This window comes from Lissotriton vulgaris, chromosome 8, assembly GCF_964263255.1.
Source record: "Lissotriton vulgaris chromosome 8, aLisVul1.2, whole genome shotgun sequence".
NCBI lineage: Eukaryota > Metazoa > Chordata > Amphibia > Caudata > Salamandridae > Lissotriton > Lissotriton vulgaris.
In genome coordinates, this window is record NC_141696.1 from 232,781,922 (window position 1) to 232,805,127 (window position 23,206).

The following is a 23,206-nucleotide window of genomic DNA, read 5'->3' on the forward strand; positions in this document are numbered from 1 at the left end:
GGAAACAAGGACTGGGAGAGGAAGTGGCATAAACAGGGTTGGATTGGGATTAAAAATCGACCCTGGCACGCTAAAAAAAATTGCCCACATTTGCATATTTCCTTTCTGCAAAATACTGCTTCTGCAAAATTTTATTTAAAAAAAGAAGGGGGGATGCATGGATTAGTTTACACCGGTGAAACAAACCTGAAAACAGGAGATGCAACTTCTGCTCAGGCCCCCTGCCCTGGCTCAACATACATACATTAATAGGCCGGCCCAGCGAGAGAAAGGGAGTGACACCTCTGCCTTTTGATAAAAGGGAGGTAATGGATGCCCATCTGCCTCCAGAAAGGCCACTCAGGCGGCTGGAGGTATCCAAACAACACAGAAACCACCCACATCGGTCCCCTCAGACTGCTCAAAAAAGCAGCCCACAGCTGGAACTGGACACCGGCCCCTCGGGCATTGCCCTAGTGCCCGCATTACCGATACGACCCTGGGCATAAGTGTTGAGAGCTGCCGACTTTGGAGCAGGTTCGAGTCTCGGCAGGGACGCTCAACATTCTGTAATTCTGGGCAAATCACATAATCTCCCCATGCCTACAAAAAATGAATGTGCCCTTCTGTAATGTAACTGATACTCATGTAAAACACTCCAATATCTTTGGGTCGAGTTCCTGCTATATACAACTGGGAAAAAAAACAGTAAAAAAAAAAAACTTCTCTGTTCAGGTTGAGGCACTTTTCCTCTCCCAGGATCCCACACGTATAATATAATTTAGCAGTTTTTGAGATCAATAATCCAAAAAGGTCCACAAGCGCTTTCGGTATGAGAGCCCATGGGGATGAGCAGATCTTTACTTGCCCAACGATTAGCAAAAGTCATTGATGAAGCATGCCAGGTAGGTGGGTAAGGGGTTGGCATCCTTCAAATATGAATTCTCTAAATGCATGAAAAACTTTAGCCTTTTTCTTGTCCTAGGAAAATTCATACATTGTTGTTTTTGTGTACTTGGTTTGGGAGGATGCATGATAAGTCCACTGTAAGATCCCTCCCACTTCCTGCTTGTTAGGTGTATTGGGGTCAATGAGCACTCTGGGTCAGGGAAGCTGGAACAGGCTTTGCGTTTTGCCCAAATCCTGCAGGATGCACTAGGACATGGTGAATAAGTAAAGAACATGACCAAAGTCTGTACCAAAAAGTGTGCATCTCGAAATTATGAAGAGAGAAGGAAGGTATATTTTCACTCACAAATGATAAATATATACTCACCAATATTACATTTAGATGTAAGTCTATGTCAGCACTATCAACAACACAATGGCTTCATGGAATGGAGAAGTGTGGCTCACCGGTTAGAGGAGGCAGACCCGGACGCAGAGGTCAGTTCCAGGACCAGGGTTCAATCCCCGACGCGGCAGGGTCTTGAGCTCAAAATGTCCACGGACTCGATAATTCTCGCCTCGGTGCATGCTCGAATCATGGGTTCACACTCTGCAACTCTGGGCAATAGCTTGCTTAATCTCCACTACGGCCCCACCGCAATGGGATACCTGGCTTTCACCTTGGGGATGCCCAGTAGGGGTTATCTCGCAGGGAAAAGTAAGGACGGGTTCCCAAAGCAAGCGCCTTGAGACCTTACGGTGAAAGGCGCTATATAAGAACGTATGATTTACGATTTTATTAATTTATTCATAAAGATTGTTTAGAGGAGAAATGCTTCTCTCAGAGTCTTCCATGAAACTTGGAATTAAAACATGCATATGCATACATATGTAAACTGGAAGTACCACTGTCACTAGTATCTTTAGGACTGTTGAGTCTCCGCACTCGAGGCAGAGACTCCGAAATAAAAAGATAGGCAGTTGTAGACTTGGCATCTTTTGGCATGGTTTCCCCTGTCTTCTTGCCTCTGGCCTCCTGTTTATGACTGTGTGCTGGGTTTAGTTTTTGCTGGTTGTAGGAATCTGGGCACTTTACCGCTGCTGACCAGTGCTAAAGTGCAAGTGCTCCCTGTCTGAAATGTAATGGTATTGGGTTTCTCCGTGATTGGCCTGTTTGACTTACTAGTAAGTCCCTAGTACAGTGCACCAGGTGCGCCTGGGGCCAGTAAGTCAAATGGTACTAGTGGGCTTGCAGCACTGATCGTGCTACCCACACGAGTAGCCCTGCAAACATGTCTCAGGCCTCCCACAGCGGTGTCTGTGTGCCAGTGGCGGCTGCTCCGCTAAGGCGAAGGAGCGTCTCCCCACTGCTTTGAGAGCAGTGCAGTGGAAAAATAAAATGACAATAACTGAAAGTTATTATCATTTTATTTTTCCGTTCCTGGGTGTGGGGATGAGTGGGGCTGGCCAGCACAGGGGGCAGGGTCTGATCTGAGCTCCATCGCAGTTGGCCTGAACGTTTGACTTTGAACCTGTCCAGCACAACCAGATATCCCTGGTTAGCACTTTATGCTTTTAATCACTATATTGCAGTTTATTCTTTAAAAATGTATAACTCCAGTTCCAATGTTTGGATTTTTGTCCGCTTGGTCTTGTTTTATTTATTAAATTAAGAGCTATGGGGCTGATTCACAGAACTAATCAGGGACAAAATCCTAAATGTACTACTTTTGGTATTCACAGAAGGCATTTAGTAGTAGTAAAGTTAGTATTTTGTCGTAAATTAGTATTTTGTCTTAAGTTAGTATTTTGTCTTAAATTAGTATTTTGTCTTAAATTAGGATTTTGTTTTAAATCAGGATTTTGTCTCAAGTTATTATTTTGTCTCAAGTTAGTATTTTGTCTTAAATTAGGATTTTGTATCAAGTGAGGATTTTGTCTCAAGTTAGTATTTTGTCTCAAATTAGTATTTTGTCTTAAGTTAGGATTTTGTCTTAAATTAGGATTTTGTCTCAAGTTAGTATTTTGTCTTAAATTAGGATTTTTCTTAAATTAGGATTTTGTCTAAAGTTTTGGTCTTAAGACACAATCCTAATTTAAGACAAAATACTAATTTAAGACAAAATCCTAACTTCAGAAAAAATACTAATTTAAAACAAAATCCTAATTTAAGACAAAATACTAATTTAAGACAAAATCCTAATTTGAGACAAAATTCTAATTTAGGACAAAATACTAATTTAAGACAAAATATTAATTTAGGACAAAATCCTAACTTAAGACAAAATACTAATTTACGACAAAATACTAACATAAAACAACAAGCATTTACAATGCAATGTTCTCGGCAGCATTAAAGGTAGAGCTATTGGCATTGCTCAATATATTTTTTTTAAAATCATAAATAAATGGCATTGTCATTTACATTGCCAATAGCTTCATCACGTGCATATGCAAGACCTATTGCATTAGCACCCACACACACAGTAAGTAGTAGAGTGAGAAGTCGATAGTGAGTAGGAGAGAGTTATTAGTAAAGAGTATTAGAGAGCGCAACAGAGCTATGTGAATAATAACAGCTGTGAGCCCGTGCCTGAGGTGCATCAACTGAACTGTGTGAATAATAACAGCAGTGAGCCCGTGCCTGAGGTGCATCATCAGAGCTGTGTGAATAATAACAGCTGTGAGCCCGTGCCTGAGGTGCATCATCAGAGCTGTGTGAATAATAACTGCATCAGCCCCGTGCCTGAGGTGCATCATCAGAGTTGTGTGAATAATAACAGCTTTGAGCACCTGCCTGAGGTGCATTATCAGAGCTGTGTGAACAACTGCGCCAGCCCCGTGCCCGAGGTGCATCATCAGAGCTGTGTGAATAACTGTGTCAGCCCCGTGCCCGAGGTGCATCATCAGAGCTGTGTGAATAACTGCGTCAGCCCCGTGCCCGAGGTGCATCATCAGAGCTGTGTGAATAACTGCGTCAGCCCCGTGCCTGAGGTGCATCATCAGAGCTGTGTGAATAACTACGTCAGCCCCGTGCCCGAGGTGCATCATCAGAGCTGTGGGAATAACTGCATCAGCCCTGTGCCTGAGGTGCATCATAAGAGCTGTGTGAATAACTGCATCAGCCCCGTGCCCAAGGTGCATCATCAGAGCTGTGTGAATAACTGCGTCAGCCCCGCGCCTGAGGTGCATCATCAGAGCTGTGTGAATAACTGCGTCAACCCCATGCCCGAAGTCCATCATCAGAGCTGTGTGAATAACTGCGTCAGCCCCGTGCCCGAGGTGCATCATCAGAGCTGTGTGAATAACTGCGTCAGCCCCACGCCCGTGGTGCATCATCAGAGCTGTGTCAATAAGTGCGTCAGCACCGTGCCTGAGGTGCATCATCAGAGCTGTGTGAATAACTGCGTCAGCCCCGTGCCCGAGTTGCATCATCAGAGCTGTGTGAATAACTGCGTCAGCCCCCTGCCCGAGGTGCATCATCAGAGCTGTGTGAATAACTGCGTCAGCTCCGTGCCTGAGGTGCATCATCAGAGCTGTGTGAATAACTGTGTCAGCCCCATGCCCGAGGTGCATCATCAGAGCTGTGTGAATAACTGCATCAGCCCCCTGCTCGAGGTGCATCATCAGAGCTGTGTGAATAACTACATCAGCCCCGTGCCCGAGGTGCATCATCAGAGCTGTGTGAATAACTGTGTCAGCCCCATGACCGAGGTGCATCATCAGAGCTGTGTGAATAACTGCGTCAGCCCCGTGCCCAAGGTGCGTCATCAGAGCTGTGTGAATAACTACGTCAGCCCCATGCCCGAGGTGCATCATCAGAGCTGTGTGAATAACTGTGTCAGCCCCGTGCCCGAGGTGCATCATCAGAGCTGTGTGAATAACTGCGTCAGCCTCGTGCCCAAGGTGCATCATTAGAGCTGTGTGAATAACTGCGTCAGCCCCGTGCCCGAGGTGCATCATCAGACCTGTGTGAATAACTGCGTCAGCCCCGTGCCCGAGGTGCATCATCAGAGCTGTGTGAATAACTGCGTCAGCCCAGTGCCTGAGGTGCATCATCAGAGCTGTATGAATAACTGCGTCAGCCCCATGCCCGAGGTGCTTCATCAGAGCTGTGTGAATAACGGTGTCAGCCCCGTGCCGGAGGCGCATCATCAGAGCTGTGTGAATAACTGCATCAGCCCCGTGCCCGAGGTGCATCATCCGAGCTGTGTGAATAACTGCATCAGCCTAGTGCCCGAGGTGCATCATCAGAGCTGTGTGAATAACTGCTTCAGCCCCGTGCCCGAGGTGCATCATCAGAGCTGTATGAATAACTGCGTCAGCCCCGTGCCTGTTTAAAGTTCTCTCTAGTTGTTAAAACTATAGCACATAACAGCAGCTGTACAAATATTACCTCAGAGGTTTTGCGTTTACTCTTTTGCAAAGATTAGGAGGAAAGCAATTAAGCTGCTGTGGAATTTGTTTTGCCTATAAACTCGGGCTCCTGATAAAGAAACAAAGACAGTCTGCAAGCCTTCATTTACACAGCCACTGCAAGCCACTTCCTGATTTTGAATGATATCACTGGCAGATAAAGAGAATAAAAAGCAGTATACCTAGTTGATAAAAGTATGTATGCAGTGCAGATTGATAAATCGGTTATCACAAAATAAATGAGCTCATAAGTAAAAGGATACAATTATTTACTAGTCTGTTCGTCTGATCCCTGGCCTTTTACTAGGCCAGTTATTCCTGGGCGACCTACCTCCCTCCTTGGAGAGCTGTGCTGACGTCAGAGCAGCTATATCTGAAGGCCCTCTGTCCTCCCCGTGAACCCCTGTGCCCTGCGCCTGTGAGCTCCGTGCCTGCCCGATATTCCGACGCGTGCCTTGGGATTGGGTCGTGCCCGTGAGCTGCCTACGTTACAAGCTCAGGCGCGCGACCCAATCCCAAGGCGCGCGTCTGAATCCATCTTTGCATAGACAATGTTGCGCGCGTGGCCAGCTCTTGTCTCCACTCCTTGTCGGGTCTTGTCGGCTGAGCCGACGAATATGGTTCTCTGGTGAGAACGCGCTCCGCGCGTTTCTAGCCAAGACCCAAAAAACGAACTTTACTACTACTAAATACCTTCTGTGAATACCAAAAGTAGTAAGTTTAGGATTTTGTCTCAGATTAGTTCTGTAAATCGGCCCCCATGTTCCTAACCTGGTGTGGGATCAATTTGTGTTTTACTATTTGAAGTGTTACACAAATACTTTACACATTGCCTCTAAGTTAATCCTGAAGGCTCTGTGCCAAGCTACCATCGGGTTGAGCACATGCTAATTTAGGGTTGACTTATGCCTTACCCTGACTAGGATTGTGGCTGCTGCTCACACCTCAGTCAACCAGTAACCCAAGTTATAAAAGATCTGTCCCTGCAAAATAGGAGAGGAGCACACAACCAGTACCTAATATCTGTGAAAACTGGGCTGCAAGCTTTAAACAGAGGTGGGTGTTACCCGGGATAAACTCTGGCTGAACACAGGCTGCCTTGATAAGCAGACACCATTGCTAGTAAATGTCCTTAATGTGCAAAAACTGTCATCACATACACAACATAATATGATGCACGGGGATAAGGCCCCAATGCAATGTGGTGATAACAAACTGTAATTTTCAATGTCGGAATACATTATGTGACAACTTCGCACATTTTTTAATTCACACAATGCAATCACACACTTACTCATTTCTTTAATCATTTCATCTTACTAGTGTGATACAAACACATGACAGACTTGATAATTATAACAATGAAAGCAATAATTGGTTGCCCACAGCACTAAAGCATCACTAATCAAACACATTTTCAAAACCATAAAGAGTGTACATATATTGTTAGGCACATCTTATTGCACAGTCGAAATGCTCATTAGCTTAATTGCAATCAGCAACATCATCATTTAATTTAAAAGAGTATTTCAAGAATAATCACGACATAGGTTCACTCAAAATGCATGACGTTTTTACAAAGCCTTTCTTTTATCACTATGCAAACACACTTGAATTGATTTCTAGAAAGATTAACCACCTGGTCCCTGGACCACGAGGTAAAAACTTAGGTTGTTTCCATCTTTTCCACAGAAAAGATACTCAAAGGACTTATAATTCTTGCATCTCTTTTTGGGTCTTGGCAACATTCGTGCATTCATTCATAATTAACTTTAAGCCTGTTCATTCGGATTTCCCAATGTCAGGGGTACAAAACCTCATGGAAGATCCATGGATTAAGATGAAGCTGCACAACATAGGTCATTAGTACAGGAGCACTATCAGCCCACACACCCTACTTTGCCACCATCACTCCATAACTGGTGATAGGGCATTGAGGGTAAGAGTGCCCTACTGTATTCGGGTTAATAGAGATCTTGTACTGCCTGTGAATAACTTCTTTTTTTTAAATAAACTTTATTGGCATTTTCAGAAAACAAAGAGATATGGCATCTTATAGTATTATGACAGATAATATAAGCAAGCAAATAAGTGGATACAAGAAGAATTATTCTCAGCATTATCTCTCGCAGTTCGCACCTTCCGCACATTCTTAGTTATACACACAAACAACAAATATCTCCTATCGCAGTCCTGTTTTTCACGTTACCCACTCCGAAGGATCAACATCGCAATACGACATGTCCCCGGCGCCCACAGTGCCCACAGTGCCCACAGATCGAATCTTTGCTGGAATTCTAACATTATTTTCCCCCTCTAAATGTCAAGTAACTGAATAAAGTCTCCTTCCCTCACTCCTCCCCTACTTCATCTGTAGTAGCATTAGGTCCTATGGTCTCACTTTCCTTATCCATTTGATATGTCTTATATAGTGCCCAAATGCTTTTAGGGTGACTGCAAGGCGGGAGTAGTTTGATATAGTTCTCAGTTTGCGTACTGCAGTATAGCATGTCCCTGGAGCACTCCGTAATGATAGGTCTCGGGCCTCTCATCCAGTGAATTGCCACCCTGCACCTTGCTAGCAGCATGTTCATGTATACCAATCTGTGGACCACCTTTGGAAATTGCCTGGAATAGCCCAGTAGGGCAAGACGAGAATCAGGTAAAAGTTGCCTATGGATAATACCCCCTACTTCCTTAAACACAAGCGCCCAAAAGCTGGTGATTCCAGGACAGGTCCAAGCCAAGTGCAAGAAGTCCACCAGAAGGATTGTAGTTGTAGTAAACTAACTTTACTACTACTAAATACCTCCTGTGAATACCAACAGTGGTACGTTTAACCAAAAGTAGTAATTTTAACCAAAATTATTAAGTGCATTCTGTGAATACCAAAAGTAGTAAGTCAATCTGTGAATACAGGGCAGCAATGTCCGGTGGTTACTCCATATCACCACCCAGAATATCTGCTAAGGCATGTCTAATTCTATGGAATTGGAGCCTGTGTAGGAATGTAGTTTGTGTGCCTGGTGCCTCGGTTTCTTCCTGTGTCTTAACTTTACCTTCCCTGAACAGATCTCCAATTGTCGCTATCTCTAGGGCTTTAAGTGCTCTCGTCACTCCTCTATCTTTGCACGGGGGTAGCCATTTATTGAGTCAAAAATTCCCGTCCGGCGATCCGCAGGGGTAAACTAAATAGGGGGTAACGGAAGTGGTGCTGTCGCCACCCTTTCTATCTGAATATGGGGTGTGCGCTGTAGACTATGCATCCAATAATGCACATGGGCTACCTGTGCCACTCTATAGTACAGGTCTGAGTTTGGGGCTCCCAGACCTCCAAAACGGTAGGGGAGAGTCAAGACATCCCATTTAACCCTGGCCTGTTTCCCAGCCCAAGCTAGTTCGATTAGGAGCAAGTTAAGACTGCGTAAAAAAGACCCCGGGAGGACCATAGGTATATTGGAGAATAGAAACCCCTGAGAATTACTTCTAGTTGTAGATTTGCAATGACTATACAGATATTGTCTGATAAATGATCCAAGGGGTTGTCCGTCCATGTAAGTTTGTAAGTAAAGAATCGTTATATATAGAGAGAGATAAAAGTATCTTGTTAGTTTTATTTTTCATCAGTTTCATAACATCGTGAGGAGCATATTGGGTTGGTCACGAAGAGTTGAAAAATTAGGAATTTGTTAGTGTGGTTAAGGTGCTAGTATATATTTCTGGGGGAATTTATGTAAACTTTGTTAATCTTTAAGGTATCAATTTAAGGTATATACTTCTATATATATATATATCACACAGAAAGAGTTGCCCCACTGAAGCCGACTTCTGGATCCTAAGACCTCCAAACGTGAACCTGATGTGGAATGAGGGGGACCGGAGCCCTTAGGTATATATTGGCCTGAACCCGAGCAAATCTTCACAGCGCTTTCACCTATTTTAGGAATTATCATGAACTTTGACTCAAATGGGCTTTTTTATCACGAGTGAAATATGCAAACACCCACTGGGGTTTTTCTACGGGACTACGAGCATGGCTGCATATTAATGGACTACAATATCCAGAAAGCCACGGCGACGCCCATGGGGCGGGGCTTGTTCCATCAATAAATTAGTGTCCTGATACACGTTGCATGAAATCAACATCATAACCCATGCAGATGACACCCAGCTCATCCTCTCACTCTCCAACAAGACACTGAACACCTTGACCAGCTTCGCCATTTGCAAGACCAAAGTAGTTAGATTATGAAAACCAACTGCTTCATGCTCAACACAGATAGGAATGAAGTAGTAATCTTTGTCAAAGATGACTAACTTTAGGACTTCACTTGGTGGCATGCTGAACTTGGCCCTACACCCCTCTCAGCAACTCACAGGAAGAACCTTGGAATAGTAATCAAGAACTAGTTCACTATGGCAGGCCAAGTGAATGCAGTATTTGCCACCTGCTTCTACACCCTCAAGATATTCAAAAATATTTTCAAATGGCTCCTTGCAAACACTTGCAGAACAATTACTTAAACTCTCATGTGTTGCTGTACTACAGCAACACACTATACGTTGGAGTTGAAACAGAATTGACCAGAAGACTCCAGACCATACAAAACTATGCAGTTAGACTCACATTCAAACTATCCATCAGCATGCAAACTACCGTGCACCATAAAAGATCCCATTCAACAACTGCTTAAAGTTCCACAAGCCTACCAGACACCTCACCTCATTTGGACTCCTACTTGCACACATTATAAGAAGAACCAGATCCGGCCATCACACCTTATCCTACCTCAAACCCAAAGCCAGGAATGACCTGCATCTTCATATCAGAGCCACCCCCTCAGTTTTTTAATCTTACAGCAAATTGAAAACCTGGCTCTTCACCTAATCTAGGCTCTGGCTTTCGTGGCCTTCAGTGCCAGGATACCCTTTCCAGTGAGTTGTCTGCTTTACAAGTATGCATAACATGACATAACATAAGGATAGTTGAGATCCCCTCAGACAGGCAGGTAGGATTGAGTCAAAGTAAATTACATGGTTGCTTTACCCCTGAAAGATAGGTAGGGAGGGTGCAGAAACAGTCACATACATCTCAGAGGAAGGACATGTATGATAGGGAAGGAGTTGGTCAGAGCTCAACCTCTGGTAGGAAGGTGCAACAATACAGAATAAGCAAAGCCCGGTCAGTGTTTTTGAAAAAGACTGTTAGGCCTGGAACAGAGACAGTCGCATATTTGCCCTCTAAAGGAGGCGCACCATTAAATATATATCTGAAAGAGACTATTAGGTTATGGATTCCTTACCTTAGAATTACCCCTAGTCGTCAGACTGGATCCGGAGAATTTTTCTTCAGCAGTACCCCTGTGTGTCAGTAGGTGGCGCCAGTCGACTCTGCATTCGTCGTTGGCATCGTGATCGCCGGAATGACTTTGTGGTTTCTACTTAGACGCCGCCCCTGCAAACTGCCATCAGTTCTTACTTTTTCCGCACCAGCCAGCGCAGATCCGGAGAGATCGTTACCCTTAGTCTTTTTTTAATAGAGTTTTAAAAAACTTTTTGTCTACTTCATTTTTCATGTCAATTGAGTCGTGGTGCAAGGGATGTAACATCGACGGACTAGCTTCAACCCTTGTGACTCCTGTCAGAAGTTGATGTTGTCCCAGACCCACATCTTGTGTGCCTTTGGTGCCTAGAGCACGACCGCGACCCGAAGTCGTGCTCTCACTGCCGGGCCATGAACGCAATGTCTTTGCAATAATGGTCCTGAAAGCTTCTCGAGGCAGTCAGATCCGCGCCAGTCAAGGTCCTGGTCGAAAGGGAGATCGCGGGACCGGTCACAGAGTCACCACCATCTCTCCTCTTTGAATTCTTCGTCTTCGGGTAAGTCGAAGCACAAGAAGAAGGCAAAAAAGCATCAAAGCACTCCATTTTTGGGCAGCCCGACTCCGCAGGCGCACCTTCGGGTCCGAGGACTCAGCTGTGGGTTTGAGGCCTTCAATGCCGGCTGCTTCGGCTCCGACGCCGCAGGGCATCCAGGGATCCAGGCCTGGATCCGGATCGGCGCCGGTCTACCTTATGACACCTCCTTGTGCGCCTAATCCATTGATGAGACTTCCGCCCCCTCCGACGCATGTTGTGTCGAGGTCGTCTACCCCAGCCTCCCCCTCAATATGGACACGGAGCTGGACCGGCGTTGACGGGCCAACCGGTACTTTTTTATCTCTGTTCTATCCTGATGTTCCTAATCCTCTTCGATGTGCCCATAGGCTAACGGCCATCACGAGCACTACCTCCGTAGTGCTGCACACATCTGTTGGCTGACACGGCCCCGCCCACTCAATAAAACCGCTGCACTGCAGCAGAATTGCCACCACGGTTTAGCGGATATTGCCCTGAGTGGCAGCCAGAAGAGGATGAGGAGGATTGGGAGGGGTTTATTGACCCTCTAGCAGACCAGCTAGAAGAGCCGGACTGGAGAGAGGAACTGGGTGAGGCCAGTGGTCTGGATACATCCCCAGAGCGTGGTCTGCGTTCTCCTCCTACCGTGGCTACGGAGGAGGGAGCCTCCTACGGTGTGGTGTTGTGTAGGGCGGCTGAGACCTTGGGCCTTGACCTACCTACAGTGGCAGTCAGCAATAACCTCCTGACTGAGGTGCTTCAACCAGCAGCAGCCTCTTTGGAGCCCCTGCTGCAGTTCAATGAGGCCCTCGCAGGCATCCTATTGGGCACCTGGTCCAAGCCCAGCACAGGGGCTCCTGTGGATAGGATGATTGCCCAATACCACCGCTCGGCCCCAGGCAACCACATCTCCCAACACCCTACCCATGAGAGTTTAGTTTTCCAAGCCTCAACATCCAAAGGCACATTCCCTACTGCTCCCACAGATAGGAAATCCACAAAGCTGGATCATCTTGGGAAGAAGATGTTTTCTTCCGCCAGCTTAGGACTGCGGACGGTGAACACTGGAGGTCTCTTGGGCCGTTACACCCACTCTGTGGGAAACTGTTGCCCAGGTGCCTCCACTGTACCCGTAGGAGGCCTGGGCCGTACTCTTATGTGTGGTCGTAGAAGGGAGGGATGCAGAAAAGTTTGCCATTCGCTGTCGGGTGGACACCACCAACTCGCTAGGCAGGACGATTTCAACATTGGTAGCCCTGAGACGCTGCACCTGGCTGAGGTCCACTGGCTTCTTGGGCGATGTCCAATTTACTCTTTTGGACATGCCCTTTGATGGCCGTTGCTTGTATGGCGACAAGGCAGATAATGCACTCAAGCGCTTCAAGGATTCTAGAGCTACGGCCAGATCCTTGGGCCCCGCTTCCACCTCTCGCCCCGCACAGTCTGCTTTTTGCCCCTTTTTGTGGCTACAGATGGGGTGCCCCAACACTTTCTGTCCAGAGCCACAGGCCTGCGCAAGGTGTCCAGCTTCTGTGGGGCTGGGGACGTGGGACCCAACCCGTGGGTCTGGGGGCCAGCGGGAGGGTGAGTCTACCAGTGCCCCCTCTGCAGCAGCCTACAAACCTTCCTAGTCTGACCTTTCAGGTCCACCAGTTGCCAGTGGGTGGCAGGATCTATCAACACCTCTCCCACTGGCACAACATAACGTCACATAGGTGGGTTTTGCAGATAGTCCGAAGGGGCTACTCCCTCCCCTTCGAGACTACCTCTCCCTCCATGCCGCCTGTATTCCATTGCATGTCGGAGGATCACCTGGACCTTCTCCATCAGGAAGTTGCGGCTCTCTTGGCCAAGTAAGCCATCAATCAATCAATCAATCAATCAATGTACTAGTAGAGCGCCCTACTTACCCGTGAGGGTCCCAATGCGCTGAGGGGAGGGGAGGTGCCGCTACCGCTCGAAGAGCAAGGTCTTGTGGAGTCTTCTGAAGGTGAGATGGTCTTGGGTCTGCCGTATGTGGGTAGGGAGGGTGTTCCAGGTCTTGGCGGCGAGGTAGGAGAAGGATCTGCCACTGGAGGTCATTTGTTGGATGCAGGGGACAGCGGCAAGGGCGAGGCTGGTGGAGTGGAGCTGGTGGGTGGGGGTGTGGAAGCTGAGTCTGCTGTTCAGGTGGGCGTTGTGGAGTGCTTTGTGTGCATGGGTGAGGAGCTTGAAGGCGATCCTCTTGTCGACGGGGAGCCAGTGTAGGTCTCTCAGGTGGGGGGTGATGTGGCTGCGGCGGGGGCGTTGACGATCAGTGGGGCGGAGATGTTTTGGATGCGTTGTAGTCGTCGTAGGTGTTTGGCTGGAATTCCTGCGTAGAGCGCATTTCCATAGTCCAGTCTGCTGCTGACGGGGGCCTGTGTCACCATTCTTCTTGTTTTGGTCAGAATCCACTTGTAGATCCTGCGGAGCATGCAGAGAGTGTTGTAGCAGGAGGCATGGAGAGGGAGGAGTCGAGGATGAATCCTAGATTGCGTGCATGGTCAGTGGGTGTTGGTGCTGTTCCCAGTGTGGTTGGCCACCAGGAGTTGTCCCAGGCTGAGGGGGTGGATCCGAGGATGAGGACCTCCGTCTTGTCCGAGTTCAGCTTCAGATGGCTGCTCCTCATCCAGTCGGCGATGGCCTTCATTCCCTTGTGTAGGTTGGTTTTGGCTGTGTGTGGGTCCTTGGTGAGAGAGAGGATGAGCACGGTGTTGTCAGCGTAGGAGATGATGTTGAGGTCATGATGGCGGGCCACTAGTGCGAGGGGGGCCATGTAGACATTGAACAGCGTCGGGCCGAGTGATGAGCCCTGGGGGACACCGCAGCTGATGTCAGTGGCTTCGGATCGGAAGGGTGGGGGTGGATGTTCTGGCTTCTGCCGTAGAGGAAGAACGTGGTCCAGTCGAGGGGCTTCTTTTGGATTCCGGCTTCTAAGAGGCGTGTCTTTAGAGTGCGATGGCAGACCGTTTCAAAGGCGGCTGACAGGTCCAGGAGGATGAGGGCTGATGTTTCGCCATTGTCTAGTTGGCGCCTGATGCCGTCTGAGGGCTGTCTCGGTGCTGTGGTTTCGTCTGAATCCGGACTGGGATGGGTCCAAAATGTTGTTGTCTTCCAGGTGGCGGGTCAGTTGCATGTTGACGATTTTCTCGATGACCTTTGCCGGGAACGGGAGCAAGAAGATGGGCCTAAAGTTCTTGAGTTCCTTGGGGTCTGCTTTGGGCTTCATGAGGAGGGCGTTAATTTTGGCGTGCTTCCAGCTATCCAGGAATGTTGCTGTTTTCGAAGAAGATGTTGATGACCTTCTGTAGTTGGGGTGCGATGGCTGCATATGCTTAGACGGAGATCCTGAGTGGATGGAGTTCATGACCTTGTGTGTCTTGTCGTCATTGACGTTGGACCAGGAGGTCAGGCGGTTGGCGCTGGTGGTGTTCACATGGGAGATGGAATCTGGCGTAGTCGGGCGGTCGTGGTGTTGAAGCTGTCATGGATGTCAGCGATCTTGCGGTGGAAGAAGATGGCTAGTGAGTCGCACAGCTCTTGTGAGGGCGGGATGTCGTTGGCGTTGGCGCTGGGGTTGGAGAGTTCCTTTACGATGCTGAAGAGCTCTATGCTGTTGTGCGAGTTGTTGTCCAAGCGGCCTTTGAAGGAGGATCTCTTGGCTAGTCTGATGAGGTGGTGGTGTCTGCGGGTGGCGTCCTTGTAGTAGTTGTCCGGTGTGCGTTCGTGTTGCCATGTCTCCAGTTTTCAGCATGCACGTTTGGAAGCCTGGAGCTCATTGGTGAACCATGTGGCTCTCTTGTTGGTGTGGTTGTTGGAGGGTTTCTTGAGCAGGGCGAGGGTGTTGGCGCAGTTGTCGATCCACTGTCTGAGGTTGTGGGCTGCGACGTCAGAGTTGGTGGGGTCGGTGGGTGGGTTCTCAGCTAGGGAGATGAGCAGCTGGTCTTCGGTGACTTTGCTCCAGCAGTGGCGAGGCACCTGTTGGGTACGATGGTGCGTGGTTGGTTTCTTGAAGGTGAAGTGGATGCAGCGATGATTGGTCCAGTGGAGTTCGGTGGTGTGGTCGAAGGTGCCGGGGGAGCCTGTGGAGAAGATGGGGTAAAACATGTGGCCGGCGGTGTGGGTGGGTGTGGTGACGAGTTGTCTGAGGCTGAGGTTGGCGAGGTTGTCGATCAGGGTGGCAGAGTTGGTGTCGTATTTGTTCTCGAGGTGGAAGTTCAGGTCCCCGAGGAGGATGTAGTCCATGGAGGTGAGTGCGTGGGTGCTGGCGAGGTCGGCGATGGAGTTGCTGAACCGAGCCCGGGGTCCGGGGGGTCTGTAGATAAGTGTTCCTCTGAGGGTGGTGTTGGGGTCGGTGTGGACTTGGAAGTTCAAGTGTTCAGCGGTGTTGAGGGTGTCGTCTGCGTGGGTGGCAACGTTGAGGGTTGACTTGTGGATTATTGCTATTCCGCCTCCAATTTCCTTGGCGCGATCCCTGCGGGTGATCTTGTAGTCGTCCGGGATGGCTATGGCGATGTCGGGCGCCGAGGAGTCGTTCCACCAGGTCTCGGTCAGGAAGGCCACGTCTGGGGCAGAGGTGTCGAGCAGATCCCAGAGCTCGATGTCGTGTTTGCGTGCAGAGCGGGTGTTGAGGAGTATGCAGCGTAGGTGGTTGGGTCCAGCCCTTGGAGTTTGGTGTTCCTGTTGCAGGTGAAGCTGCAGGTGCGGCAGGAGAAGGGTCCATTTTGGGGTGGCCTGCAAGCAGGTGCGGTTTCGGCCAGCGATGAGTGCGTGGATGGTGCTGGTGTCGTAGTGGATTCTAGTGTCGTGGCGTTCGCGGGGTGCAGGGTTTCTGGCACTGGGCGTGGTCCAGGCGCGGACGGGCGCAGATGGGCTTGCGTTTCGTACACCTTCAGCGCGCCAGCGGCGCGTCCGCTGCGCTGCCGCTTCTCAGCCTACATATGAGGAGGCTTGGGAGGGAGGAGCAGCTGGGAGGCGGGAGCGGGGATGTCAATGGGTGTGCTGGGGAGCGGGGCTGCAGGGAGGCAGCGGCGGGAAGGCTGGGACGGGAGCGGTGGGGGGCGGGGGGGAGAACTGGCACGCAGGGACAGGAAACCCAGGGACCAGGAGGCGGCAACAGGGGCACACGAATCAGCCGGTCAACGGGTGATGAGTGGCGGTGTGGGGGCGACCTGCCTGCCCCCACACCGCCACTCATCACCCGTTGACCGGCTGATTCCTGTGCCCCTGCTGCCGCCTCATGACTGCTACTCCCACTACTTTCTGGTGCCCAAGAAGGACAAAGGCATGCGTCCTATCTTAGACCTCAGGGATGTCAACCACTTCCTCTGGAAGGAGAAGTTCAAAATGTTGACATTGGGTCAGGTCCTGTCTGCCCTCGACCCTGGAGACTGGATGGTAGCGTTGGACTTCAGGGATGCTTATTTCCTGCCGCTCCACAGGTGTTACCTACGGTTCACGGTAGAACACAAGCATTTTCAGTTTACCACGCTCCCCTTTGGCCTTCCCAGTGCCCCTCGGGTGTTCACGAAAGTGATGACGGTGGTCAAGCTCATCTGAGCAGATTAGGGGTTCCAGTCTACCCCTATCTTGACAAGTTAACTAGTTGTTGAAGGTGAGCTCGCCCCAGGCTATTGTCGCCCACCTCCAGACTACGGCGGACCTCCTGCATTCGTTGGGGTTCACAGTCAACATGCCGAAGTAGCACCTGCACCCATCTCTAAAGCTCCTTTTCATCGGAGCGGTTCTGGACACAGCGCAGTCTAGGGCCTATTCTCCCCAGCAGCGAGTCCAGATATTCAGACTATGATACCGATGTTCCAGCCTCTATCTCGGATTTTGGTGAGAATGACCTTGAGGCTGCTGTGCCTCATCGCCTCCTGAAACCCCTGCTGCTGGACCATGCCAGGTGGCATATGCAGGATCTGCAGTGGGACCTGAAGTTCTAGTAGGTGCAGCATCAGGGGAATCTGTCTGATGTCATCCAGATCTCGTGGGTACTGCACATTAGTTGCAGTGATGGCTCACACACCAGGATTGGGTCAACAGCAGATCCCTCTCCCTGCCCCTCCCTGATTTCACAGTGGTGACAGATGCGTCACTCATGGGATGGGGAGGCCATATGAGAGAGGTGGAGATCAGAAGCCTCTCATCTCCGACAGAGTCTGGGCTCCACATCAACCTTCTGGAGGTCCGGGCGATTCGTCTAGCACTGAAAGCATTCTTTCCTACTGTCAAAGGAAGAATAGTGTAGGTGTTCACATACAATACTTCCACCATGTGGTATTGCAACATACAGGGTGGGGTGAGGTCGTGGAAATAATATATCTGTAAGAGACATTTATCAGTTATGGATTTCTTACCACCCCACCCATCCTCTCCGTTCCGTGAACTGACTTCTAGATTAAGGGACTCCCTTTCAGGGCCCTAGTTTTATGCACCAGGGGTCAGTGTCTTGCATGGCTCTGCGCTTCTGGCATAGAATGTCGTGCAAAGAACTGATGTCAGCGTACAGGGGTGGCGTCTAAGTAGATAACGCAACGTCACAAAGCCAACGATAAACGCGGAGGTGACCGATGGAGCTCCGGGCGATTCGTCTAGCACTGAAGGCATTCCTTCCTTCTGTCAAAGGAAGAATAGTGTAGGTGTTCACAGGCAATACTTCCACCATGTGGTATTGCAACATACAGGGTGGGGTGAGATCCTGGACCCTCTGTCAGGAGGCCCTTCATCTCTGGAAGTGGCTGGAACATCAGGGCATGTCCCTGGTGGTTCAACACCTGGCAGGTTCCCTGAACACCAGGGTGGACGAACTCAGTAGCCGGTGCTTGATGGATCACGAATGGCGTCTTCACTCAAAGGTGTTGCAAGTTCTCTTTCAGCAGTGGGGTGAGCCTTGGTTAGATCTATTCGACACAGAAGAGAACATGCAATGTCAGCAGTTCTGTGTGTTGGAATTTCCATGGCGACACTCACTGGGCGACGCTTTTCGTCGCGAGTGGCGTTGCGGTCTTATATATGCCTTCCCCCTATACCACTTCTGCCCAGAGTGCTGAAGAAGATCAAGCGTGACCGGGCCCAAGTCATTCTTGTGGCTCTGGTCTGGGCACGAAGAGTCTAGTATCCCGAGCTCTTGAACATGGCCATCGATCCTCCGACCAGACTGCCTCTTCGGGAGGATCTTCTGTCGCCGCAGCAGCGGACAGTCCTCCACCCGGACCTGTCTAGCCTCCACCTCCTTCCGTGGAGATTGAGCTGTGACAGTTGCCAGCTTTTGACCTTCCTCCCAAAGTCTGTAATCTCATCTTGGCAGCCAAGCTTCCCTCCACTAAAATGGTATACACCTGTAGATGGAACAAATGTGTGGCATGGTGCACAACAAAGGCTGTGCATCCCCTTTCTTCCTCTCTTTTAGAGGTTCTCCTCTTCCTTCTCTCCTTTGGCCCAGCAGGGCTCTGCTCTGGTCACTCTTGAAGGCTATCCTTTGGCCATTGCGGCCTTTCTTTGCCTTCCTGATCAGCTTTCTCTTTTCAAGTCCCCTATTGTAAATGGATTTCTTAAGGGCATTACTCACCTCTTTCCTCCTATTCCTTTCGTAATGCCCCCGTAGAACTTGAATCTGGTCTTAACCTACCTCATGTGTGCTCCTTTCGAGCCACCACATAATTGTCCTCTCAGACTCTTGACCTTAAAGACTGCTTTTCTGGTTGCCATCTCCTCTGCTCTCAGGGTGAGTGAGCTTCAGGCTCTTTCTTCTAAGCTTCCTTTCCTTGCTGTTCATCCGGACAAGGTTGTATTTCTAACTCAACCTTCTTTTCTTCCCAAAGTGGTTACCTCTTTCCCCATAGGACAGACCATCACGTTGCTCACCTTCTTCCCGCCCCTGCATCCTTCTAAAGAGGAGGAGAGGCCCCACCGTCTAGATCCAAAATATGCACTCAGGGCCGCACAAAACAATTCCAGGTGGATCATCAGCTGTTTTTTGGCTATGTGGGAGCCAAGAAAGGTCGGACAGTGCAAAAACTAACCATCTCTCGACGGGTCATTCACTGCATTAACCCCTTCAGTGCTGATGACGAGCCCAGGCTCATCATGCAGCACGGTGCTCGTGTGCTCATGACGAGCCTGGGCTCGTCATGAGCCGTGGAACGCTCACACGCGGGGCTAATTCCCCCGCTGTGCTGAGCGTTCCATTGCGCGGGCGGGTTCATGACGAGCCCAGGCTCGTCATGAGCACACGAGCACGAGCACCGTGCTGCATGACGAGCCTGGGCTCGTCATCAGCACAGCGGCGCCGTGCGCGGCCCCCTCCCCCCCGCACCGCAGAAAAATTAGACCCGCAGTGAAAGGGTTAAGATCTGTTATTCCCTGGTGAAAAAGGAATCTCCAGTAGGGTTGTGCACCCCTTCCACCAGGGCGACAGCAGCCACTACTGCTTTGAGAAGTGGCGTTCCCCTTCAAAACATCTGCCAAGCAGCCATGTGGGCTTCATTGCACCCGTTCACTAAACATTACTGCATGGACAGCCAAGTCCAGAGAGACGGCTTCTTTGGCCGCTCAGTTCTTCAGGACTTCCTGGTGTGAACTTGGTTTGCAGACCCACCTCCTGGTTTGGTATTGCAGGGGTTTCTATTCTAAGGTAAGGAATCCATAACTAATAGTCTCTTTCAGCTGAACAAGTTACTTGCCTTCGGAAAAAATATATCTGTAAGAGTCATATATTAGTTATGGATTCCTTACCGCCCCACCCATCCTCACCGTTCCGGGAACTGACTTCTAGATTAAGGGACTCCCTTTCAGGTCCCTAGTTTTATGCATCAGTGTCTTGCATGGCTCTGCGCTTTGGCATGGAATGTCGTGTAAAGAACTGATGTCAGCGTACAGGGGCAGCGTCTAAGTAGATAAAGCGACATCACAACGCCAACAGCGAACGCGGAGTTGATCGATACCACCTACTGACGCACAGGGGTACTGCTGAAGAAAACGTCTCCGGATCCGGTCTGAAGCCTGGGGGTAATTCTAAGGTAAGGAATCCATAACTAATATATGTCTCTTACAGATATATCATTACTGAAGGTAAGTAACTTGTTTGTCTGGCCAATGACCTTAACAGGGCAGTAGGGCTACAAAAGTGCATTTTACCTGCCGAGCTGATGAGTCTAAAGTGCCAGAATGGCTGGAGTCAAATGTCAATCAGGTGCTCTGACTATCAGATGGAAATTAGCTAAAATGTTACAGCATCTGCAACCTGTTTATGGATTCTAATGAGTCTGGATAGAGACTCAGGATTTACCTTCCTACTTCATTCTGGTTGGGTTCTAATGCATAAACCCATGCTGGGCTATCATTTTGGCACATTTCCTGATGCTCCGAGCATAGGTATTTCTTTGCTAATGTAGTTATTGAAAAAGACACAAGGGATAGTTGTCTATAAACACCTAAGAGTGTATCAGGCTGAGGCATAGAAATATTTTATTTGTGTGCCTGTGAACAGACATTTTAAAGGATGAAACCCATCACCCACCCTGATGTGGCATGCTTCATCAGATGGCCCTTCCAAAGGCCACTGCCCGTAAAGGCAGTGGGACCGGCTACAGCTCTCTGTGCATTGCTGGGCAGCACTTAGGAAGATGGTTTTGTCATGAGGAGGTCAAATGAGCTCGTTAGAGTGGGCTGGGATCAATTTGTTCTGTCAGTTTTCAGGCCCTCAAATAAAATATTTCTCTTTGCTGCTGCCTAATGCATTCTTACATACATTTAGACCATTACCACGTCTTGTTTAAAAAAAAAAATATTTGTACAGTATTGTGTTTTGTCTTATTGCCCCTACTTTCCCTCTAGTGACGCTACGTAATTATTGGTCAGATTCTGCAGCATCACAGCTCCAACTTTGGCATGTCACATAAGTGTGTATATATATATCATTGTTGGATGCCCATCTAAATCTTTACATGTGATGTCTTGGCTGTTTTCAAGGTATTTGAGGGTAGTTATCAAGGCTATTTTGACTCACACGTTCTTTGTACACAACCAAGACAGAAAAGTAGCCACCGAATGCCTAAACTCTATCCATATGGGCGACTACCCAATGTGCAGGTGATACTATGGACGGGAAGGAAGGGGGAAATGTAATGGGGAGAGTACCACAATAGTAGGTCTTTTTGTAGCTTTCAGAGAGCATCAATAGCAGTGTCTTCTCTTTCCTTTCCATCCCCCTGTGCCCAGGTGTTACCAAGTGCAATTCAAGCACACAGACAGGGTACCATCTATCATGCATGTCTTACTAGCTCCCCACTGCTGAGCTCATGTGCTGACTGACTACAGTCATGCACTCTCCAACAACTGCCCATTTATTTGGGTTGATGGTCACATTTGCATCGCAGGATCTGCTTTCCTGAATCCCGTCCTTGGCTCTTCACTCACATGACCTATGTGAGTGACTGCCGAGAGTTCAGCAGATGTAAGACAACCTACAGCTCTTCACCTACAACACCCCAAGCACCTGAGGCGTGGTTTACAAAGAGTTTGCAGGGACCCACTCTTGTGTTGCTGGTGAATTCCAGGAGTAAGCCAGGAAAATCACATATATTTAGTTTCGTTTACTCAACATGATTAATTATTTTTCTAAAACGAATATGGAAACAATAATTTGAGTACTGTACTCTCTCATGTGGGTGTTTGCATTCTAGACTGATATGCGAAATCTTTTTAATCCCTGCTACATATTGGGTCACGGTTAAGCGAAGATATGTTATTTGTATTTGAAAAATCAAAATTTTCTGCATTTTTGGAAGATTTTGCCCCAGCTGTTTGGAAATATCTATTAATAAATGGCCCTCCTGGAATTTCATGAACAGAATAATTATTGAGCAAAGAGTTATACCAACAAATGGGAATGATGTAATCTTTGCAAATTATAGAAAATTATTTTCCCGTCAGCTATTATTCTTGTGAAATATTGGTTGTAAATGCTCGGTTCTGTAGTCAAACACCTCATCCGTGTGGGTGCAGGCATAGCTCGCGCTGACAGTAGTGCGGCTGAACACTGCCACAGTAAAATATTAAACCACGCGCCTGTTTTAAAAGAACATGAAGTGATCACCCACGAGCTTCACCTGCATCCGAAGTTTAATCACAGCCACTCAGACACCAAATCAATTAGAAACAAAGAGTGCGAAAGAAAAGCAAGGGATGAGGAAGCAGCTGTCGGGCGGAAGTGGAAGGCAGGCTTTGTGCTTGCCACCAGTGTGCACGCGGGCTTTGTACCTGTCATTGTTTACTTACAGACAGCACCGTATACATGCAGTATAATGCTGGCATGATTGCGCTTTGCACAAATCAAATTTCACGTTAGATAAATGTTGATCAGAGGCCGTAAGGCACTTCCATCCTTTTCGATCTCTGCGGCGTAAGAATTTGAATTTACAGCCTTTGCGCTCCAGCAAACTATTCCTGTCCAGCTTACACCACCATCCACACTAAGTTCAGTTGAGTAAATTAATTGTTCCTTAGTGTCGTGTGCTGTGCTTAATTTGGACCTGTGGTACCCGGAGCTCAGCACTGGCACTTAATTATCAACACAGGCACTCTTCATGAGCGCCAGTTATGGATATTTATGCTAGGCCTGGGGAGATTAAGTGATTTGCCCAGAATCACAGGATGTTGACCCAACGCCGAGACTCAAACCTGGTTCCCCAGCTCCGGAGTCGGCGGCTCTGGCAATTATGCCACATCCTCTCCCAACTTTCATGGTTAGTAGTTGGTTTGGTTTTAGGTGGCGCTAACAAGAGAATTGAGCTGGTGCAAACTGCCTCCTGGCGAGAGCCCTGGCACTTATTTGTTTTAAAAATTAACCCCTTCGCTGCGGCGGCTATTCCGCCGCAGCGCTAAGGGGGCGGGGGGCCGCGCGGCGCTCACACGCTGGTGACGGAACTGCTCCGTCACCAGCCTCGGGTGAGCTGTGCTGATGACGGAGCGGTTCCGTCATGGCCCTGCCCGCTCAATA

The 23,206-nt window shown here is 48.8% G+C and overlaps 1 protein-coding gene across 4 annotated transcripts in view; it reads left to right on the forward strand.

Moving 5' to 3' along the window:
- Nucleotides 1-23,206, forward strand: part of GRIK1 (glutamate ionotropic receptor kainate type subunit 1) — a 959,769-nt gene that overhangs the window by 190,790 nt on the left and 745,773 nt on the right. The window lies entirely within an intron of this gene.